The sequence below is a fragment of the Dendrobates tinctorius genome, unplaced genomic scaffold (genome assembly GCF_039654945.1).
Source record: "Dendrobates tinctorius isolate UK_male_01 unplaced genomic scaffold, ASM3965494v1 ptg000265l, whole genome shotgun sequence".
In the NCBI taxonomy this organism is placed as follows: domain Eukaryota; kingdom Metazoa; phylum Chordata; class Amphibia; order Anura; family Dendrobatidae; genus Dendrobates; species Dendrobates tinctorius.
Genome location: NW_027361932.1, coordinates 10,905,656 through 10,926,494, shown reverse-complemented (window position 1 = coordinate 10,926,494; position 20,839 = coordinate 10,905,656). Strand labels below are relative to the sequence as shown.

At 44.1% G+C, this 20,839-nt stretch overlaps 1 protein-coding gene across 1 annotated transcript in view; it reads right to left on the bottom strand.

Annotated features, from left to right (window-relative positions):
• Nucleotides 1–20,839, bottom strand: part of LOC141069491 (uncharacterized) — a 29,649-nt gene that overhangs the window by 2,631 nt on the left and 6,179 nt on the right. The window lies entirely within an intron of this gene.

Here is a 20,839-nt window from a genome sequence, read left to right as displayed (position 1 = left end):
TTATACTGCATTATGGCAGTCCGTTAGACGGACTGTGTTACACCTCGGCATAACGAGGTGTAACGCAGTCCGTCAACACTGCCATTAACCACTATTATTGGGCGCATCACTAACGCATGCCATAATCGGCATGCGCTAGCGATGTGCCGTCATTCTGTGATGGAGCCTTGGACGCGGTCTGCAGCGTCTGAAGCTCCGTCACCGATAGCGCAGATCAAGCATCTGCACTAGCGGTATAGCAGAACGCAGCTCTTGTGCACTAGGCAGCAGTTCTTCTCTCTGAGTTATTCAGCTGACAGTTCCTTGCTAAATCACATACTAGTACCTGTTTTTTTCCTGATGTCTCAAACCTGAGATCCTGATATCTCCATCCCAAGTTCCTGATTGGCTTATCCTGTGATATCCTGATTGAGCACCCTACTGACACTGCACTTGCTTCAATATGAGATTATTGAGCTCCCAGCCTATTTAGTCTTGCTTCTTTCCACCTGCTGTTTATCCTCAAGATCCTACTGCTGTTCCGTGTACCGACCTCTGGCTATATAATGAAATGCTACCTGCCAGTGCTGCCCCTAGTGGCTGCAATATCACTACTCCAACTCAGGTCAGTCATCAACAAGGGAACAGCAACAGGTCAGAAACATCTTCTTACTAGTTCAACACCAGCACAGGCTAAAATAGTCTGTGGCACCACAAATTCCAGCAGATTTGGCAGCAAAATAGCTCACTGACCACTCTGCAATGTCTCCAAGCTGGAATGAAGTGCAAGGTGGTCACTGTAAAGTCAAACTACATCTCTGCTCACTGATTGGTGCGACTGGACGTCATCGTCTCATCACTCCAATCAACGCTAGGGCTGCTCACTCTGACGTTGCCTAGCTCCAGCCTATGATCAGTGCTGTTACAGCACCGATCAAGGCTAGACCTCAGTGTTTCAATGAGACCCGATGCTATGCTGTAAGAATCAGCAGGCACCTTAATGCCATCACTGTACGCTCTATTACAGTGATGCATTTTCCCCAGAAGGTACCCATACATCCAAGGTCAGGAAGTCCTTCCCTTCCAAGGCATATATGTACGTCCAACATTGTGAAGGGGTTAATAAGATGTACAGTAAAGGAGCTACAAGGACACTAAACTTCAGAATGGTGAATTTGCGTGCCCTAAGAAATTAACTTGGTGCCATAAACTGGGACAATGTCCTTGAAAATAAGAGAACACAAAGCAAAAAGGAAACTTTTATGAGCATCCTGAATAGGACCTGTGCCCAATGTATACCTTATGGGAATAAACGAGCTAGAAAAATAGGAGGAAACCACTATGGCTAAATACAGCTGTAAGGGGCATAATAAATTACAAAAAAAATATTAAAAAGAAAATGGTATAAAACCAAAGCCAGCTCATCAACCAGACCATCAGGTGCACAGAACTCCATCCTGATGCGATGTCATCTTGTAATAAGAGAAAAAAAAAGTTTGTTCCAGCTCCTTTAAAAAATTTAATCCTTTAATGATCCCAAAAAAGTTTTCACATGATTAAAAACTCCACAGACAGTGTGCAAATATGAGTGCAAGCGACATGTTTCGATCTATTACAGATCTTTCTCAAATCATGTGAAAACTTTTTTGGAATCCTTAAAGGATTACATTTTTTAAAGGAGCTGGAACAAACTTTTTTTTCTCTTATTAAAAAAAATATTACTTGGACAACTTGTCATAGCCCATGCTTGGCCCCGATACAACATAAAAAAGCTTGTATTCACCTCCCGTGTTGGCGCCGTTCCCGCTGTTTCGCCATTCGCTCTCACCGGGGCTCCTGTGCAGTTGTTGTGACACGTGACCCCAATGCCTAATCACTGCTGGCAATTTGAACATGAAGAGGAAGTCAGAGATCAGCTGCAGTCCAGCGGGAAGGATGACATTTGTAGCCGGGTTCAGGTATCATAACAACCGCATGAGAGCCTTGGGAAGAGTGAGACCCGACACCGCGGGAAAGTCGTTGGTACGGGTGGCCAGTACAGTTTTCTTTAATTTTATCGGGGCCAAGCATGGGGTATGAGAAGGGGTTGTTCTAGTAGTGGACAACCCATTTAAAGCAAGAGTAGAGAAAATGCATTAAAGGGAATCTGTCACCACATTTGATCTAAACTATTCATATGGGCATACAAAGTATAGGCTGCTGAAAACATTCCTACCTGTGTGCATCATATCAGATACCTTGTTGGGGATAAATCTTATCACTTTAAATGACCTCTACCAGGCTCTGGGAAGAAAGCTGCCTGGAGATAACCCTGCTTCCATAAATTATTATACATGAAGGGGAGTTACCAGTGTGAAGTGTAATGGCTGCTCTCTGCTCTCCTGATCTTACTGCAAAGCTGTGTGTGACTACATTGCCTTGCGAAAGTATTCGGCTCCCTGGAACTTTTCAACCTTTTCCCACATATCATGCTTCAAACATAAAGATACCAAATGTAAATTTCTGGTGAAGAATCAACAAGTGGGACACAATTGTGAATTTGAACAAAATTTATTGGTTATTTGAAATTTTTGTGGAAATTCAAAAACTGAAAAGTGGGGCGTGCAATATTATTTGGCCCCTTTACTTTCAGGGCAGCAAACTCACTCCAGAAGTTCATTGTGGATCTCTGAATGATCCAATGTTGTCCTAAATGACTAATGATGATAAATATAATCCACCTGTGTGTAATCAAGTCTCTGTATAAATGCACCTGCTCTGTGATAGTCTCAAGGTTATGTTTGAAGCACAGAGAGCATCATGAAGACAAAGGAACACGACAGAAAGGTCCGTGATACTGTTGTGGAGAAGCTTAAAGCTGGATTTGGATACAAAATGATTTCCAAAACTTTAAACATCCCAAGGAGCACTGTGCAAGCGATCATATTGAAATGGAAGGAGTATCATACCACTGCAAATCTACCAAGACCCGGCCGTCCCTCTAAACTTTCGTCTCAAACAAGAAGACTGATCAGAGATGCAGCCAAGAGGCCCATGATCACTCTGGATGAACTGCAGAGATCTACAGCTGAGGTGGGACAGTCTGTCCATAGGACAACAATCAGTCGTACACTGCACAAATCTGACCTTTATGGAAGAGTGGCAAGAAGAAAGCCATTTCTCAAAGATATCCATAAAAAGTGTTGTTTAAAGTTTGCAACAAACCACCTGGGAGACACACCAAACATGTGGAAGAAAGTGCTCTGGTCAATGAAACCAAAATCGAACTTTTTGGCAACAATGCCAAACGATATGTTTCGTGTAAAGACAACACAGCTCATCACCCTTAACACACCATTCCCACTGTCAAACATGGTGGTGGCAGCCAGTGCTGTGGAGTCGGTAAGCCAAACATGAGACTCCGACTCCTCAATTTCCCTTACACCGACTCCGACTCCCACATATATTGCTTATATTTAAGTGAAAAATTTATCGTAGTACAATGTGAACATCAGACATTTAATCATTTTTATGATACAATAATCAAGATATTTAGATAGAACATAATATATATTTATTGGAATACAACTTTAGAACACAAAAAACTGTAATAAATTGTAACTATGTAATACACTATGTAATATCGATTATTTATATATATATATATAAAAAAAAAAACACTATGTAATAAACTATGTAAGTGGCAAAAAAACAGTTTTCAACAAAAACATACTAAATAACATTTGTGCAGTCTATAAATTTGTTCTAAGAAACAGAATTGCCTCCATCAGATCCTCCTTCATAGATGACCTCAAATCTCACCTAATAATTTTAAGGCCAGAGGACAACCTCTCTGCATTAACTTTGGTTGGAGGCAAAGCCGTAACCAAATGGGCAACATCTCTAACAATTTCCGGGTATAAAGGAATTGCCTCATGCACAGTCAGTTTTGATGAACGGTTGAATTTTTCTATTTCTTTGAGAGCAAGTGAAACATTTTGCTGAAATATGGTCAATCTGCTTGCTATAGGAGACAGAGTGAAATCTTTTTCCTTGCAGCAACGCTTTGCCTGCTCCATGTCATCCAAATACTTGTCAAAGTCAAACTCCTCATCTGATGAGGATAAAGACATGGCAGCATTAGCACTATCAGGACCCAAGTCCTCTTGCGCCTGGCAGTCCTCCTGTAGGCCACTCATCATAACTGCTACCTCAGTCAGAGCTTTTCCTTTAGTAAGCTGTTGATCATCAAGCAGTAGACGATGACTTGGGTCCACATAAACAGCTGCCAGAAAAATTTTATTTTCCAAAAGCAGTGTCTCTCTCCATTTCATTGAAGCAGAAATGCCATTTGCGATTAAACCTCCTCTTTGGGACAGGCAAAATAGCAAGTTCTTCCACTCCCTCATGAAAATGCCAGGCGTTAAATCCTCAGCTTGTAATTTTTTAGTCACAGTAAATGGGTGATTAAGCAATTCCTTCAATTCAGCTACCTGTGTCCATTGACCTTCATTTAGGGTTACCTGAGGGTTCACCATATCTATAAGAAACGGTTTTAGTTCAAGCAATCGCGCAATCATTAAATAAGTGCTGCCCCACCGAGTGGCTTGATCGACAATTGCCCCTTTCCCAGCACGTCTCTTCAAGATGGAATCAATTTTAGGGGTTCTGGTGGCAATAACCATTTTCCTCACTTTTTCAATAAGATTTCCAGCATGTACCTCTTGCAGACTCTCTCATTTCCAGCTGCAACATGTGCACAACTTTCTCACTTTCTCCAGCTCGGGCCCAGGAATCGGATCCTGTGCAGGGCAGGCACCCCTCCCCCTCCTCTCTCTGGTTAAGATGGCAGAAGACAGGACAGAGGAGTGAAGATTGCCTCCTGCAGTCTGGAGCCGATGCAGGACAGGAGCACTTCAGCATACAAGTGAGCTTTGATAGGTGCATGCCCCTGCTTCTAGGGGGGAGGGGTGCTATGATTGGGTCCCTGAGGAGAGCAAGCCCAAGCTAAGCCACAGAAAACCAGAGAGGTTGGTAACTAAGAGGATTGCAGACCCCTGATCCTATCCACACAACTAGCAGTAGCCGTGGAACGTACCTATGATGATCCTAGACGCCTCGGCACAGCCGGAGAGCTAACTATGCCTAAAGGAAGAAAGGGGAAATCTAAACTGCCCCAGAGCAGACCCCAAAGGAATAGATAGCCCTCAAACATATATTGTCGGTGAGACAAGATGAAAACACAAACGCAGGCAGGAAAATAGACTTGGCAAATGATGGGGACCACACTGACTAGACAGAACAGACGCAGTCTGCAATCACGCAAAAAAACCCTGCAAAAAGTCCAACACGTCTGATGCAAAAACACTGAAGTCGCACGACTTCGCCCACTATATCAGCACTCAGGTGATGTGAACTAATTTTCTGGTTTACCTCTGGCTTCTGGTGAGGGTGGTGGAGCTGGCTGTGTTGACAGAGTCGTGAGTTCTCCATCCGGGATCCCTCTAGTGGTGACAGTAGGTAATGAAGCTGATCTAAATGGCAGAGACCTGCCACCTGAGCAGGAGGACTGTGAGTGGACATCAGGAGGCTCTGACTGGATTTAAGACAGCCGAGTCCCTAATTTTGTGCTGGTGATTTTTTCCTGCCCTGAGGTTCTGGTTTCCAGTTCTGTTCCTGCCTTCTCAAGCTAAGTATGCTCTGCTATTTTTTCACATGAGATTTGGACTGGTTTACTCAGTTTTTGTGGTCAGCCAGCCCCTACTGGGGCTGTGCGGAATTTCCATTCTTATGTCTCTGTTTATGCCAGTTTGCTTTTTGTCCCTGATCAGATTGGTCTCTTTTTGCTCTGTCTTCAGAATATACCAGACTGCTGTTATAGGGAATTGAAGTCTAGCGACTTCAGGGTTTTTGTTATCAGAAAGTGTTGGACATTTTTTGGCAGGGTTTTGTGCGCGATTGCAGACAGCATCTTTCCTTTCCTTTCTAGTTAGTGTGGGCCCCATCGTTTGCTCAGCCTATTTTTCTATCTATGTTTGTGTTTTCATCTTAACTCACCGACAATACATGTTTGGGGGCTGTCTATTGCTTTGGGGTCTGCTCTGGGGCAGTTTAGATTTCCCCTTTTCTTGCTTTAGGCTTATTTAGTTCTCCAGCTGTGACGTGGCATCCAGGATCATCGTAGGTACGCTCCACGGCTACTGCTAGTTGTGTGGCTAGGATCAGGGGTCTGCCATCCGCTTAGTTACCAACCTCTCTGGTTTTCTGTGGCTTAGCTTGTTTTTGCTTTTCCTCCTCAGTGACTCAATCATAACACTCAGGTATATTCTGAAAGCAGAGCAAAAAGAGGCAAATCTAATAAGGGACAAAAACAAACTGGCACAAGCAGTAACATATGGACGGTGATTCAGCACAGCCCAGCCGGAGCTGGCTGACCCACACAAAACTGAGATAGACAAAACCAGATCAAATGCAAACAGAATAGCAAATGAACACTTAGCTGAACATGCAGGGACTGAGATGGAAACATCAGACCTCAGGTGGCAAGAAGAAAATCACCAGCAGGGATAGAGGGAGTCGGCTGACTTAAATCCCAATCTGAAACCCCAGATCTCCAATCGTCGTCCTCATTATCAGGTGGCAAGCCTCTGTTAATCAGATCAGCTCTATTACCTCCAGTAACCACCAGAGGGAGCCCAGAAAGAGAACTCGCAACCCCTCTGTCAATCTGACCAGCTCCACTACCTTTTTACTATTATTTATTTATCTAGCGCCATTAATTCCATGGTGCTATGTTGTGAGCTCATTTTCGGGTTTGCCTCTGGCTTCTGGTGAGGGTTATGGAGCTGGCTGTGCTGACAGAGGAGTAGTGAGTTGTCTATCTGGACTCCCTCTGTTGGTGAAGGGAGGTAATGAAGCTGATCTAAATGGCAGAGACCGGCCACCTGAGGAAGAGGACTGTGATTGGACATCAGGAGTTTCTGATTGGATTTAAGGTAGCCGACTCCCTAGTTTCTTGCTGTTGATTTTTCCTGACTCTGGCTCCTGGTTTCCAGTTTGGTTCCTGCCTTCCTAAAGCTAAGTTTTCTCTGCTATTGTTCATATGAGTTTTTGTCTGGTTTACTTAGTTTTTGTGTTCAGCCAGCCCTGGCTTGGACTGTGCTGAATCCCAATTTTGTCTCTGATCAGTTGATCTCTTTTGCTCTGTCTTCAGAATATACCCGAGTGCTGATATAGTGATTTGAAGTCTAGCGACTTCAGGGCCTTTTTCTATCAGACGTGTTGGACATTCTTTTTGGCAGGGTTTTTTGCGTGATTGCAGACAGCAGCTTTTCTTTCCTGTCCTTTCTAGTTAGCGAGGGCCCCATCGTTTGCTCAGCCTATCTTTCTACCTGTGTTTTCATCTTGTTTCACCAACAATACATGTTGGGGGCTGTCTAATGCTTTAGGGTCTGCTCTGGGGCAGTTTAGATTTTCCCTTTCTTTCTTTAGGCTTATTTAGTTCTCCTGCCGTGACAAGGCGTCTAGGACCACCGTAGGCACGCTCCACGGCTACTGTTAGTTGTTGTGGATAGGATCAGGGGTCTGCAATCCGCTAGTTACCAATGTCTCCGGTTTTCTGGGCTTAGCTTGCTTTTTGTTTTTTCCTCCTCGGTGACTCATTCATAACAGTGCTGTACATGAGAAGGGGGGGTTACATACAAAGTTATAGATATCGTGAACAGTAAACAAATTTACAGTGACAGACTGGTACAGAGGGGAGAGGACCCTGTCCTTGCGGACTTACATTCTACGGATGAGCAATTCTTTTCACTGACCGAATCTGCACGGGGTGGGGGACGTCACAGCAAGCACTAGTTTCTACCTTCAGTAATAACCAGAGGGAGGCCAGAAAGCGAATTCACAACAGTACCCCCCCTTGAGGAGGGGTTACCGAACCTTCATCCACGCCACCAGGCCGATCACGATGGGCACGGTGAAAAGCACGAACCAATCTTTCGGCATGAATGGAAGAAGCAGAGACCCAAGAATTATCCTCCTGGTCATAACCCTTCCATTTGACCAAGTACTGGAGTCTCCGTCTAGCCAAACGAGAATCCAATATTTTCTCTACCTCATATTCCAAATTGCCTTTAACCAATACAGGGTCAGGAGGCGCCGCCATAGGAACTACTGGCTCCACAAACCTCTTCAACAAAGATTTGTTAAACACGCTATGGATCTTAAACGTAGCTGGAAGAGCCAGTCGGAAAGAAACGGGATTAAGGATCTCCAAAATCTTATAAGGTCCAATGAATCTTGGCTTGAATTTTGGAGACGCAACCTTCATAGGAATATTCTTTGAAGACAACCAAACCATATCACCCACCTTAAACCGGGGACCAATGGTCCTATGCTGGTTGGAAAACCGTTGGGCTCTTTCCTGAGAGTGGGACAACTTATCCACCACTTGGTCCCAAATCTGCTGCATTCTCTGTACCACAGTGTCCACACTTGGGCAGGTCAAAGATTCCACCTGCCCTGATGAAAATGGAGGATGAAACCCAAAGTTACAGAAAATGGGCGACATCAAAGTGGCAGAACTAGCTCTATTGCTTAACGCGAATTCGGCCAAGGGCAAAAATGAGACCCAGTTATACTGATCAGCAGATATTAAAAAATCTCAAATAAGACTCCAAAGTCTGGTTTGTTCTGTCAGTCTGCCCATTGGTCTGAGGATGAAATGCAGAGGAGAAAGATAACTGAGTTCCAAGTTTGGAACAAAAAGCTCTCCAAAATCTGGAAACAAACTGAACTCCTCTGTCCAACACAATGTTCTCAGGAATCCTGTGCAACCGAACCACCTGTTGTAAAAACAAGAGCACCAACTCAGAAGATGGCAAATTTGGGAGTGGTACAAGATGGATCATCTTAGAAAATCTATCACAAATCACCCAGATAACAATCATTCTCTGAGAGACAGGAAGATCGGAAATAAAATCTATTGAGATATGGTTTCATGGCCTCCTGGGCACCGGCAAGGGCATCAACAACCCACTAGAACAAAAACAGGGCTTGGACCGAGAACAAGTCCCACAGGACTGCACAAAATTCCTGACATCACGAGATAAGGCAGGCCACCAAAAAGACCGACTCACCAAATCTCTGGTACCAAAAATACCTGGATGACCAGCCAATGCGGAGCAATGAATTTCAGACATTACTCTCTTCCTCCACTGGTCAGGGACATACAGTTTTTCCCATAGGGCATCGTTCAGGGCACGTCTCAAATCGGGTGAGATGACGGAAAGAACTACACCCTCATTTAGAATGGTAGTAGGCTCGGTCACATTAAGAGAATTTGCAAAGAAACTCCTAGAAAGGGCGTCCGCCTTAACATTCTTAGTGCCCGGAAGAGACCACAAAATTAAAACTCGTGAAAAACAAGGCCCACCTAGCCTGTCTAGGATTCAAGCATCTGGCTGATTCAAGATAAATCAAATTCTTGTGGTCGGTGAGGACCACAACTTGATGTCTAGCTCCCTTCAACCAATGTCTCCACTCTTCAAATGCCCATTTCATGGCCAACAATTCCCGATTCCCCACGTCATAGTTACGTTCAGATGAGGAGAATTTTCGAGAAAAGAAGGCACAGGGCTTCATCTTAGAAGTCACCGGATCTTTTTGGGACAAAACAGCTTCTGCACCAATCTCAGAAGCATCTACCTCCACCAGAAATGGGAGTGAGACATCAGGTTGCCATAGAACCGGAGCTTAAGTGAATCTCCGCTTAAGCTCCTGAAATGCCGAGACTGCCTCTGGAGGCGAATTCACCACATCAGCGCCCTTTTTGGTCAGATCAGTCAGTGGTTTAACAATACCAGAAAAATTACTTATAAATTTACGGTAGAAATTATCAAAACCCAAAAACTTATGGAGAGCCTTAAAAGAAGTGGGCTGAACCCAATCATAAATGGCCTGCATCTTGGCCGGATCCATTTCAATAGCAGACGGGGACAAAATAAATCCCAAGAATGAAATCCTCTGTACACCAAAGAGGCACTTCGATCCCTTAACATACAGAGAATTTTCCCTCAAAATCCGGAACACAGTCCGGACATGTTCCACATGAGAATCACAATCACTGGAAAAGTTCAAAATATCATCCAGATAAATGATCAAAAACTTATCCACAAAGTCCCGGAAAATATCGTTCATAAAAGATCGGAAGACAGAAGGGGAATTAGTGAGCCCAAAAGGCATCACCAGGTACTCAAAATGTCCCTCCGGAGTATTAAACGCCGTCTTTCATTCATCCCCGTGCTTGATGCGAATAAGGTTATATGCCCCCCTGAGGTCAAGCTTGGTAAACCAACAGGCACTTTTAACTCTGGAAAATAAACCAGAAATCAGGGGTAACGGATACTGATATTTAACAGTGATTTTGTTAATGGAACGATAGTCAATACATGGCCTTAATGAACCATCTTTCTTGGCCACAAAAAAACCTCCAGCACCTAAAGGTGAAGAGGATGGTCTAATATGACCCTTATCCAACGACTCCTTAATATAAGATCGCATAGCATCATGTTGAGGTACCGATAAGTTGAAAAGCCGACCCTTGGGAAATTTACACCCAGGCATTAACTCAATTGTACAGTCATAACTCCTATGAGGAGGCAAAGGCGCAGACTTACTCTCACTAAATACATCAGAAAAATCAGACAAATAGTCAGGAATATCATGAAACTGGGGAGAGGTGGAGAAAATAGGAGTGTCACTAAGAACACATTTACAACCCCAACTCACCACAGACACAGATTTCCAATCCAAAACAGGATGAGTCTGCAACCAAGGAAAACCCAGAACAATAGTATCATGCAAATTGTGCAACACCAAAAATTTACAATTTTCTTGGTGGTCCGGGGTGACCCGCATTATCACCTGGGTCCAAAACTGGGGTTTATTCTCCACCAAAGGAGTAGCATCAATACCCCTCAAAGGGATAGGAGTCCGCAGGGGTATCATAGGAAAACCACAAAGTTTAGCAAAGTCTAAATCCATCAGATTCAAAGGTGCTCCTGAATCTACAAAAGCCTTAGCGGAAAATGTAGACAAGGAGCAGATCAGGGTAATTGCCAAAAAGAACTTAGGCTGTACACTGCCCACAGCAAATGTATGAGCAAAACGCTTTTCTCGTTTAGGGCAGACAGAAATAGTATGAGAGGTGTCCCCACAGAAAAAGCAAAGCTTATTACGCCTTCTAAACTCTTGACGTTGCGCCCTAGACAAAACCCTATCACATTGCATGGGTTCAGACGTTCGTTCAAAAGGTGGCAACGCCTCTCGTGTAGTTTTACGTTCACGTAAATGCCGATCAACTTGAATGGCCAATGACATAGAGTTGTCTAGACCAGAGGGAACAGGAAATACCACCATAACATCTTTTACGGTTTCTGCCAAACCCTTCCGAAAGAGGGCTGCTAGGGCATCGTCATTCCATTTAGTAAGGACCGCCCACTTTCGGAATTTTATATAACTCTGCAGAATCCTGACCCTGGTTCAATGCCAATAAGGTTTTCTCAGCTTGATCAATAGCATTACTGTAGGTTCATCATACAACAACCCCAAGGCTTGAAAAAATGCGTCCACATTAGCCAGAATAGGATTTCCAGGTGTCAAAGAAAAGGCCCAATCCTGGGGATTGCCGTGCAGCAGGGAGATGACAATTTTAACCTGCTGCGCAGAGCTCCCCGATGAGTTAGGTTTCAAAACAAAAAATAGTTTACAATTATTCTTAAGATTCAAAAATTTAGACTGATCCCCAGAAAACACATCAGGAGTAGGGATTTTTGGTTCAACAGCAGATGATTGAGCGAGATAGGCAAAAATTCCCTGCACTTCAGCAGCGAGCTGCTCAACACGATCAGACAATTGCTTAGTCTCCATTTAGAAAAAAAAAATCTCCTCTTGCAGCCCCAGAAAAAAAAAAGGAAAAAATATACAAAAAAAAAAAAAATTCTGACTTTTTAAAAAAAAATTCTTTCCTACTTTAGAGTACCCTAGAGTCTACAGGTAAGCTGGTGATTCTGTTATGATTGGGTCACCGAGGAGGAGAGGAAGCCCAAGATAAGCCACAGAAAACCAGAGAGGTTGTTAACTAATCGGATTGCAGACCCCTGATCCTATCCACACAACTAGCAGTAGCCGTGGAGCATACCTACAATGATCCTAGACGCCTCGGCACAGCCAGAGAGCTAACTAAGCCTAAAGCAAGAAAGGGGTAATCTAAACTGCCCCAGAGCAGACCCCAAAGGAATATATAGCCCCCAAATATATATTGTCGGTGAGACAAGATGAAAACACAAACGCAGGCAGGAAAATAGACTGAGCAAATGATGGGGCCCACACTGACTAGACAGGAAAGGAAAGACGCTGTCTGCAATCACGCAAAAAAACCTGCAAAAAGTCCAACACGTCTGATGCAAAAACACTGAAGTCGCACGACTTCGCCCACTATATCAGCACTCTGGTATATTCTGAAAGCAGAGCAAAAAGAGGCCAATCTAATAAGGGACAAAAAAAAACTGGCACAAGCAGTAACATATGGACGGTGATTCAGCACAGCCCCATCCGGAGCTGGCTGACCCACACAAAACTGAGATAGACAAAACCAGATCAAATGTAAACAGAATAGCAAATGAACACTTAGCTGAACATGCAGGGACTGAGCTGGAAACATCAGACCTCAGGAGGCAAGAAGAAAATCACCAGCAGGGATAGAGGGAGTCGGCTGACTTAAAATCCCAATCTGAAACCCCAGATCTCCAATTGTCGTCCTCATTATCAGGTGGCAAGCCTCTGTTAGTCAGATCAGCTCCATTACCTCCAGTAACCACCAGAGGGAGCCCAGAAAGAGAACCTCGCAACCCCTCTGTCAATCTGACCAGCTCCACTACCTTCAGTAATAACCAGAGGGAAGCCAGAAAGCGAATTCGCAACAGGGAGGCAGCTGCTTCCCTGCCCCTCGCTGGCTACGGCCATGATTCACACACAGCGTTTTTGTGGATCCGTTTTTTGCAGTAAAATACAAAGTCAATGGGTTTCAAGATATGACATTCAGACACATCGTTTTGTGAGGATCCGTTTTTGGGCTGAATGAGCATGTCAGTTTGTGTGGCGTTTTTCTAATCTGCTTTTGCTATTGAAAACATTATCTATGAGCTCAAAAACCTTTTAGGTAATGCAGTTTTTTAAAAAGCTGATGTTTTTGCAGCTGAAAAACGTATCCTCAAAAAACGCAGGAAAAACGCTGTGTGTGAATGTAGCCTTAGATCAGGAATAGAACAGCCATTTATAGGACATTTTATAACTTTCCCAAATTCCTATGAAAAAACATTCAGCACATTCTGCATTGAACTACTGTACCCAATTTATTATATATTTTAGGAGTCGGTCCATTTTACACCGACTCCGACTCCACCAAAATGAGCACCGACTCCGACTCCACAGCCCTGGTGGCAGCCAGGGCTGTGGAGTCGGTGCTCATTTTGGTGGAGTCGGAGTCAGTATAAAATGGATCGACTCCGAAAATATATAATAAATTCGGTACAGTAGTTCAATGCAGAATGTGCAGAATATTTTTTCATAGGAATTTGGGAAAGTTATGTAATGTCCTATAAATGGCTGTTCTATTCCTGATCTAAAGGCTACATTCACAAACAGCGTTTTTCCTGCGTTTTTTGAGGATACTTTTTCAGCTGCAAAAGCAGATCAGCTTTTAAAAAAACCGCATCACCTGAAAGGTTTTTGAGCTCATGTTTTCAATAGCAAAAGCAGATTAGAAATCTGCTCTATCCATATCTGTCTATCCATATCATATCTCATCTGTACCAAAAAGAATGAAAGCCAGGTAGCACACAGACTAACACTCCTTTTTTTTTAGCACCAGTCAGGTACACCTCATAGCTGCCCAAAAGGACGCCCAGTAACACATCAACATCAATTGATAGTTGGAATAAATAGACTGCATTCATCACCACATCTTCTTAAGGTGCAGGCTTTATTTTCAAGTGTAGGGGTGTGCAGTATGAGGTTCTGCAGCAGCTGAGGTGTGCATATGAGGTTCTGCGGAACAGTATGAGGTACTGCCCCCCTAGGTTTGATCCTGGCTACGCCCATGGTGTGAATGTAGCCTGAGGATCTAGGCTTTGACCTAGCTGAGATAAGTCATAGTGATTATATATATATATATAATTTAGAAAAAAGAAGAAACAGCACAGTACTTGGCTTCGGGTGCATGGCCCCCAGGCAAATAGTCCAGTATCAGCCACAGTATCCAGAGCTCTGATATGTGGATCTAATAAATTCGCTATCACTTGATAACTAACTATGGAGTGCTGCCTCTATTTGGAATGAATATATATGTGGAATTATATAATTAACAAAAAAGTGTGAAACAACTGAAAATATGTCTTATATTCTAGGTTCTTCAAAGTAGCCACCTTTTTCTTTGATTAATGCTTTGCACACTCTTGGCATTCTCTTGATGAGCTTCAAGAGGTAGTCACCGGAAATGGCTTTCACTTCACAGGTGTGCCCTGTCAGGTTTAATAAGTGGGATTTCTTGCCTTATAAATGGGGTTGGGACCATCAGTTGTGTTGTGCAGAAGTCTGGTGGATACACAGCTGATAGTCCTACTGAATAGACTGTTAGAATTTGTACATGGCGCATGCCCGAGAACTGTTGACAGAGCGCAGGCGACGAGAATGTAAGGAGCAGAGGAGGCGGCGCAACAATGCAATAGGAGGATGATGGACAGCTCTAAGATGCTGGACACCGGCGGGAGAAAACACACCTCCCGAACACACAAAAGGTATGGCGGGGAATTCATAAAAGTCTGTATTTCGGCATTACTAGGGATCAGAAACATAAAAGACACCTTCACAGAATGCAGTCTTAGTGCTGCTGAAGGTGGCTCTTTTACTTAAAAACACCCTGGGGGGGGTGACAGGGAAAGGTTCCCTTTAATTTCTCCTGTTCTGAGTTAGTGACATGTCTCACCCTGGTAACTCCGTCTTATATTTAAAACATCCACTGGATGAAGAGATATCTTCCAGGCAGCGTCTTCCCAATAGCCTGAGGTAATTTTACTTATAAGAAAATACTTGTTAATTAATTTTACTTCTCTTGGCAATTTTTTGCTGCCTTCGTGTGGTTTTTACACATTTTTTCTATAAAGGGAATCTGTCAGTAGGATCACCACTTCTAAGCCATCTATATGGACATGTAGGTCACAGGAAGCTGAATAAAATGATACCTTGATATCTGCTATTTTGGTACTCCACGGAAATACACCTTTTTTCAACTACATAAACAGTAAATCAAAACTAATCTGGCAGAAATGGTTAAAGAGGAGGAAGATATGGCCAATTTACTAATCACTAGTGATAAGCGAGTATACTCGTTACTTTGATTTCCCCGCTCAGGTGATCTCAGAGTATTTTGGCGTGCTCGGAGATTTCGTTTTTGTGGCCTCAGCTGCATGATTTGCGGCTGCAAGACTTACAAATCCAGTGGTGGCGGTCCCGATGCAGCCTCCCTTCCCAGGCTGGTGCGGCTGTGCTCTGTGGTATCAGGGCTCTTTGGTGCGTGGGGGGCTCAAAGCCCGGAAGCCCCCACAGCTCTGTTGCCGTGACGCGGTGGTCTCCGGAAAGATGGCCTCCGGGGGCGGTGCATGCTCAGATTCAGATCTCGGCAATGAGATCTCTTTCCGGGTCCCCGGTGGCCATCTTTCCGGAGGCCTACGCAAGCAGCAACGAAGCTACGGGGGCTTCCAGGCTTTGATGAAATGCCGGCGGAGCCCCCCATGCAGCACAGAGAGCCGCTGCCACCCCAGGACAGAGCGCTGCCGCCCCACAGAGCCCAAGCCACCCCACAGAGCCCAAGCCACCCCACAGAGCCCCATCGCCCCACAGAGCATCCCCGCAACACAGAGCACTGACCACCGCACCAGCCTGAGATGGGATTTCCTGGAGGCCACCGCACCTGCCTGGACCACCGAACGACCCCTGAGACCACTCCTCCACCTGTGCCGATCCTTTCCCTGGTAAGCTGAATTCGCACTGTAAGATGGACCTCCATTTGACTTTTTTTTTCCCCTATTTTCCTTCTGAAAATTTGGGGTGTGTCTTATAGTCCGAAAAATATGATAGTTCAACCCATAGCCTAACATGTTGATCCAGAGGAAGGCAAAAAAAAACAAGCGGCAAACACTAAGCTACCCATTGGGGAAAAAAATTCCTTCCCGACTCCACATACAGCAATCAGACTAGTTCCCTGGTTCAACGCCCTATCAAGGAATCTAGCATATATATACCCTGTAACATTATACTTTTCAAGAAAGGCATCCAGTCCCTTCTTAAATTTTAGTAGTGAATCACTCATTACAACATCATATGACAGAGAGTTCCATAGTCTCACTACTCTTACAGTAAAGAATCTGCGTCTGTGATTATGTTTAAACCTTCTTTCCTCCAGATGTAGAGGATGCCCCCTTGTCCCAGGTCTAAGGGCAAAAAGATCATTAGAAAGGTCTTTGTACTGTCCCCTCATATATTTATATATTGTAATAAGATCACTCCTAAGCCTTCGTTTTTCCAAACTAAATAACCCCAAGTGTAATAACCTGTCTTGGTATTGCAGACCCCTCAGTGCTCTAATAACCTTGGTCGCTCTTCTCTGCACCCGCTCTAGTTCAGCAATGTCTTTCTTATACACCGGAGACCAGAACTGTACAAAGTATTCTAAGTGTGGTCACACTATTGACTTATATAGAGGTAAAATTATGTTCTCCTCATGAGCATCTATACCTCTTTTAATGCATCCCATTATTTTATTTGCCTTTGCAGCAGCTGCCTGACACTGGCCACTAAATGTGAGTTTGTCGTCCACCCATACACCCAGGTCTTTTTCAGTGACTGTTTTGCCCAGTGATTTACAATTAAACACATAATTATACATCTTATTTCTTCTGCCCAAGTGCATGACCTTACATGCACAGAAGGTGACACAAATGGATTTGAATGGCTAGTAAAGGCAACATCCTCACCTCTGACCAGTTTGATTGTAATCAGTGTGTGTGCATAAAACCTGAGTGTGTTTCTGGGATCCATACAGACTCTTGCAACTTTGATCCAGCCACTGACGTTTCTGGATTGTTAGTCAAGGGGTAAAGCAAAAGAATTGTCAATGGATATACGGGAAAAGGGAGTTGAACTGTATAAAACAGGAAAGGGATACAAAAAAAATCCAAGGAATTGATAATACCATTCAGCAGCATTCAAACTGTGATTAACAAATGGAAAATCAGGGGCTTTGTAACAACAAAACCACAGTTAGGTAGGCCAACAAAAATTTTGTCCACAACTACCAGGAAAATTGTTTGGGATGCAAAGAAAAACCCACAAAAATCAGCTGAAATACTGGACTCTGAAAACTAGCGGTGTGACTGTTTCAAGATGCCCAATTAAGAGGCACTTGAAAAAATATGGGCTGCATGGTCGAGTCACCAGAAGAAAGCCATTACTGCACAAATGCCACAAAGTATCTCGCCTACAATACGCAAAACAGAACCGAGACAAGCCTCAAACTTCTGGAACAAGGTATTTTGGAGTGATGAGACCAAAATTGAACTTTTTGGCCACAACCATAAACGTTACATTTGGAGAGAGGTCAATAAGGCCTACGATGAAAGATACACCATTCCTACTGTAAAGCACAGAGGTGGATCGCTGATGTTTTGGGGATGTGTGAGCTACAAAAGGCACAGGAAACTTGATCAAAATTGAAGGAAAAATGAATGCAGCACGTTATCAGCAAATACTGGAGGCAAATTTGCAATCATCAGCACGGAAGCTGCGCATGGGACGTACTTGGACGTGCCAACATGACAACGATCCAAAACACAAGGCTAAGTCGACCTGTCATTGGCTACAGCAGAATAAAGTGAAGGGTCTGGAGTGGCCATCTCAGTCTCCTGACCTCAATATCATTGAGCTACTGAGGAGATCTCAAGCGTGCAGTTCATGCTAGACAGCCCAAGAATTTACAGGAACTGGAGGCTTTTTGCCAATAAGAGTGGGCACCTTTACCATCTGATAAAATAAAGAACCTCATCCACAACTACCACAAAAGACTTCAAGCTGTCAATTGATGTCAGAGGGGGCAATACACGGTATTAAAAAATAGGGTATGTAAACTTTTTGATCAGGGTCATTTGGATGATTTGAGTTGTCATTATGATTTAAAAAATGAAAACACAGTAGTTTGACAACAAATGGCTTCATCCAACCACTAACCATGAGAGGAGAAAAAGTTTTGGTGTTATTCATATTCTCTGAAAAAAGACAAAGAAAGCAAAAATTCTGCTGGGGTATGTAAACGTTTGAGCACAACTGTAAGTATGTACTGTTAGAGAATATGTCGCCTAGCTCCTAAAAAGAAACCGAAGATAGCTGCAGGGTAAAGAACATAAACAGCAGAGAAATAAACCCTAGCTGGTCTTTCTCTGACTGGCTTCAACTACCGCAGTTTGGCTGGACATCCAAATGAGACCATCACCAGCAGGATATACCAGCAGGGAAAAAGACGATAAAGTCACACCCGAAAGGTGATAGGGCAAACAAATTAGTAAATTAAAACAACTGTTACCATAAAAAAAACTGAAGCAAGGATAACAGAAACTAAAAACCCGGAGAAAATAGGATTTTTGGTTGCTTACCGTAAAATCTGTTTCTCTGAGCCCTCATTGGGGGACCCAAGAACCATAGGTGTATGCTGTTGTCACTAGGAGGCTGACACTACGCACGAAAAAAGTTTGCTCTTCCTCTGCAGTATATACCCCACTGACTGGCAGAAATAACAAGGTAGAGAGAAACAAAACAGAAAACTCAAACTAACACATAACACATTAAAAAGAGCTAATAAACATGGAAGGGTGCTGTGTGCCCCAATGAAGGCTCCGAGAAACAGATTTTACGGCAAGTAACCAAAAATCCCGTTTTCTCTATTGCTTTGAGGGACACAGGAACCATGGGACGTCCCAAAGCAGTCCCTGGAGAGGGAACAGCAGAAAAACTCCATTCAGAGAACTCACCACTTCCGCCTGCTAGATCCTTCTACCTAGGCTGTGTCAGCCGAAGCGTAGGTATGGACCTTATGAAATTTGGCGAACGTGTGAATGGAAGACCAGGTTGCAGCTTTGCAAAGTTGTAAGGCGGATGCCCTATGATGAACCGCTCAGGAGGTGCCCACTGCCTGGGTAGAGTGTGCCTTAATCCCAGGAGGGGGGCACTCTGTTCTTGACCCGGTAAGCCTCCAAAATTGCCGTCCTGATCCAGCGAGCAATCGTAGCCTTGAAGGTAGGAAGGCCTCTTCGCGCACCCTCGGGAATGACAAAAAGAGTCCATCTTCCTAAAGGAGGCAGTCCTAGCCATAGACCCGCACTGCCCTTTCCAGGTATATCCAGTTTAGTATAAAAGACAAAACCGTTGGCACAACCCTATTTAAAATGGTGGTGCACAAGTAGGATCCCAATCCGTGAACTTCTATATATATAGATTGGCACACACTGGTAGGTTCTGATGCAGAAAGGTAGTTTCAATAAAGTACAGTACATACATTCAGACGTTTCGGTCTATGACCTTCATCAATGTACAATATGTTGTACTGTGAGCTCTTAGTGACTGGGCTTAAAGCGAAACCAGTCGCTGAGGAGGCACCAGGAGCCGTCTCTCGTTGCTAAGTGAGCGTTCAGAATGGCTGATGGACGCGGTATCCGGCTGATCCGCGTCCATCAGCCATTCTGAACGCTCACTTAGCAACGAGACGGCCCCTGGTGCCTCCTCACCCATTGGTTTTTCTTTAAGCCCAGTCACAAAGAGCTCACAGTACAACATATTGTACACTGATGAAGGTCATAGACCGAAACGTCTGAATGTATGTACTGTACTTTATTAAAACCACCTTTCTGCATCAGAACCTACCAGTGTGTGCCAAGTCTATAAATATATATATCCTGTTTAGTGGACGCTCCAGAGGATGAGTCAGAGCAGGACAAAGGGAAGGGAGGACAATATCCTCATTTAGATGAAAAGCAGACACCACCTTGGGAAGGAAGGTAGAGGCCGCAAAACCACCTTTTCCTGGTGAAGGACCAAGAAAGGAGGGCGACAGGAAAGAGCCGCCAATTCCGAGACGCGCCTGATGGAGGTGATGGCCACAAGAAACGCCACCTTCCAAGACAAAAAGGACAGAGAGACCTCTCGGAGTGGTACAAGGGGAGAACTCCTAAGTGTCTCTAGGACTAGATCGAGATCCCGGGTGTCCAATACGGGGACCTGCATGCACTACCCTTTGAAGAAAAGTTCTGACCTGAGAACAGGAAGATACATTTTTCTGTAAAATAATAGAAAGTGCTGACACCTGACCCTTTAGTGAACTAAGAGAAAGACCAGCATTAATTCCCGACTGGAGAAAAGCCAAGATGGAAGGGAGAGAAAAAGACATAGGTGGGATGTGATTAGACTCACATCAGCTGAAATATTCTTTCCAAGTCTGATAATAGACCCTGGAAGACGACGGCTTCCTAGTCTGGATCATGGTGTGAATCACCCGATCTGAAAATCTGGACGCTCTCAGTTTCAACAGCCACGCCGTTACATTGAGCGACTGAAAAATCTGGTGGTAGATCGGTCCTTGGGACAGAAGCTCCGGTCTGTCTGAGAGCTTCCAGGGGGCGTCCACGAGAAGATTGACGATCTCTGTGAACCAAGACCTTCTGGGCCAATCTGGAGCAATCAGAATGACCAGCATCCCTTCCGCCTTGATCTTCTTCAACAG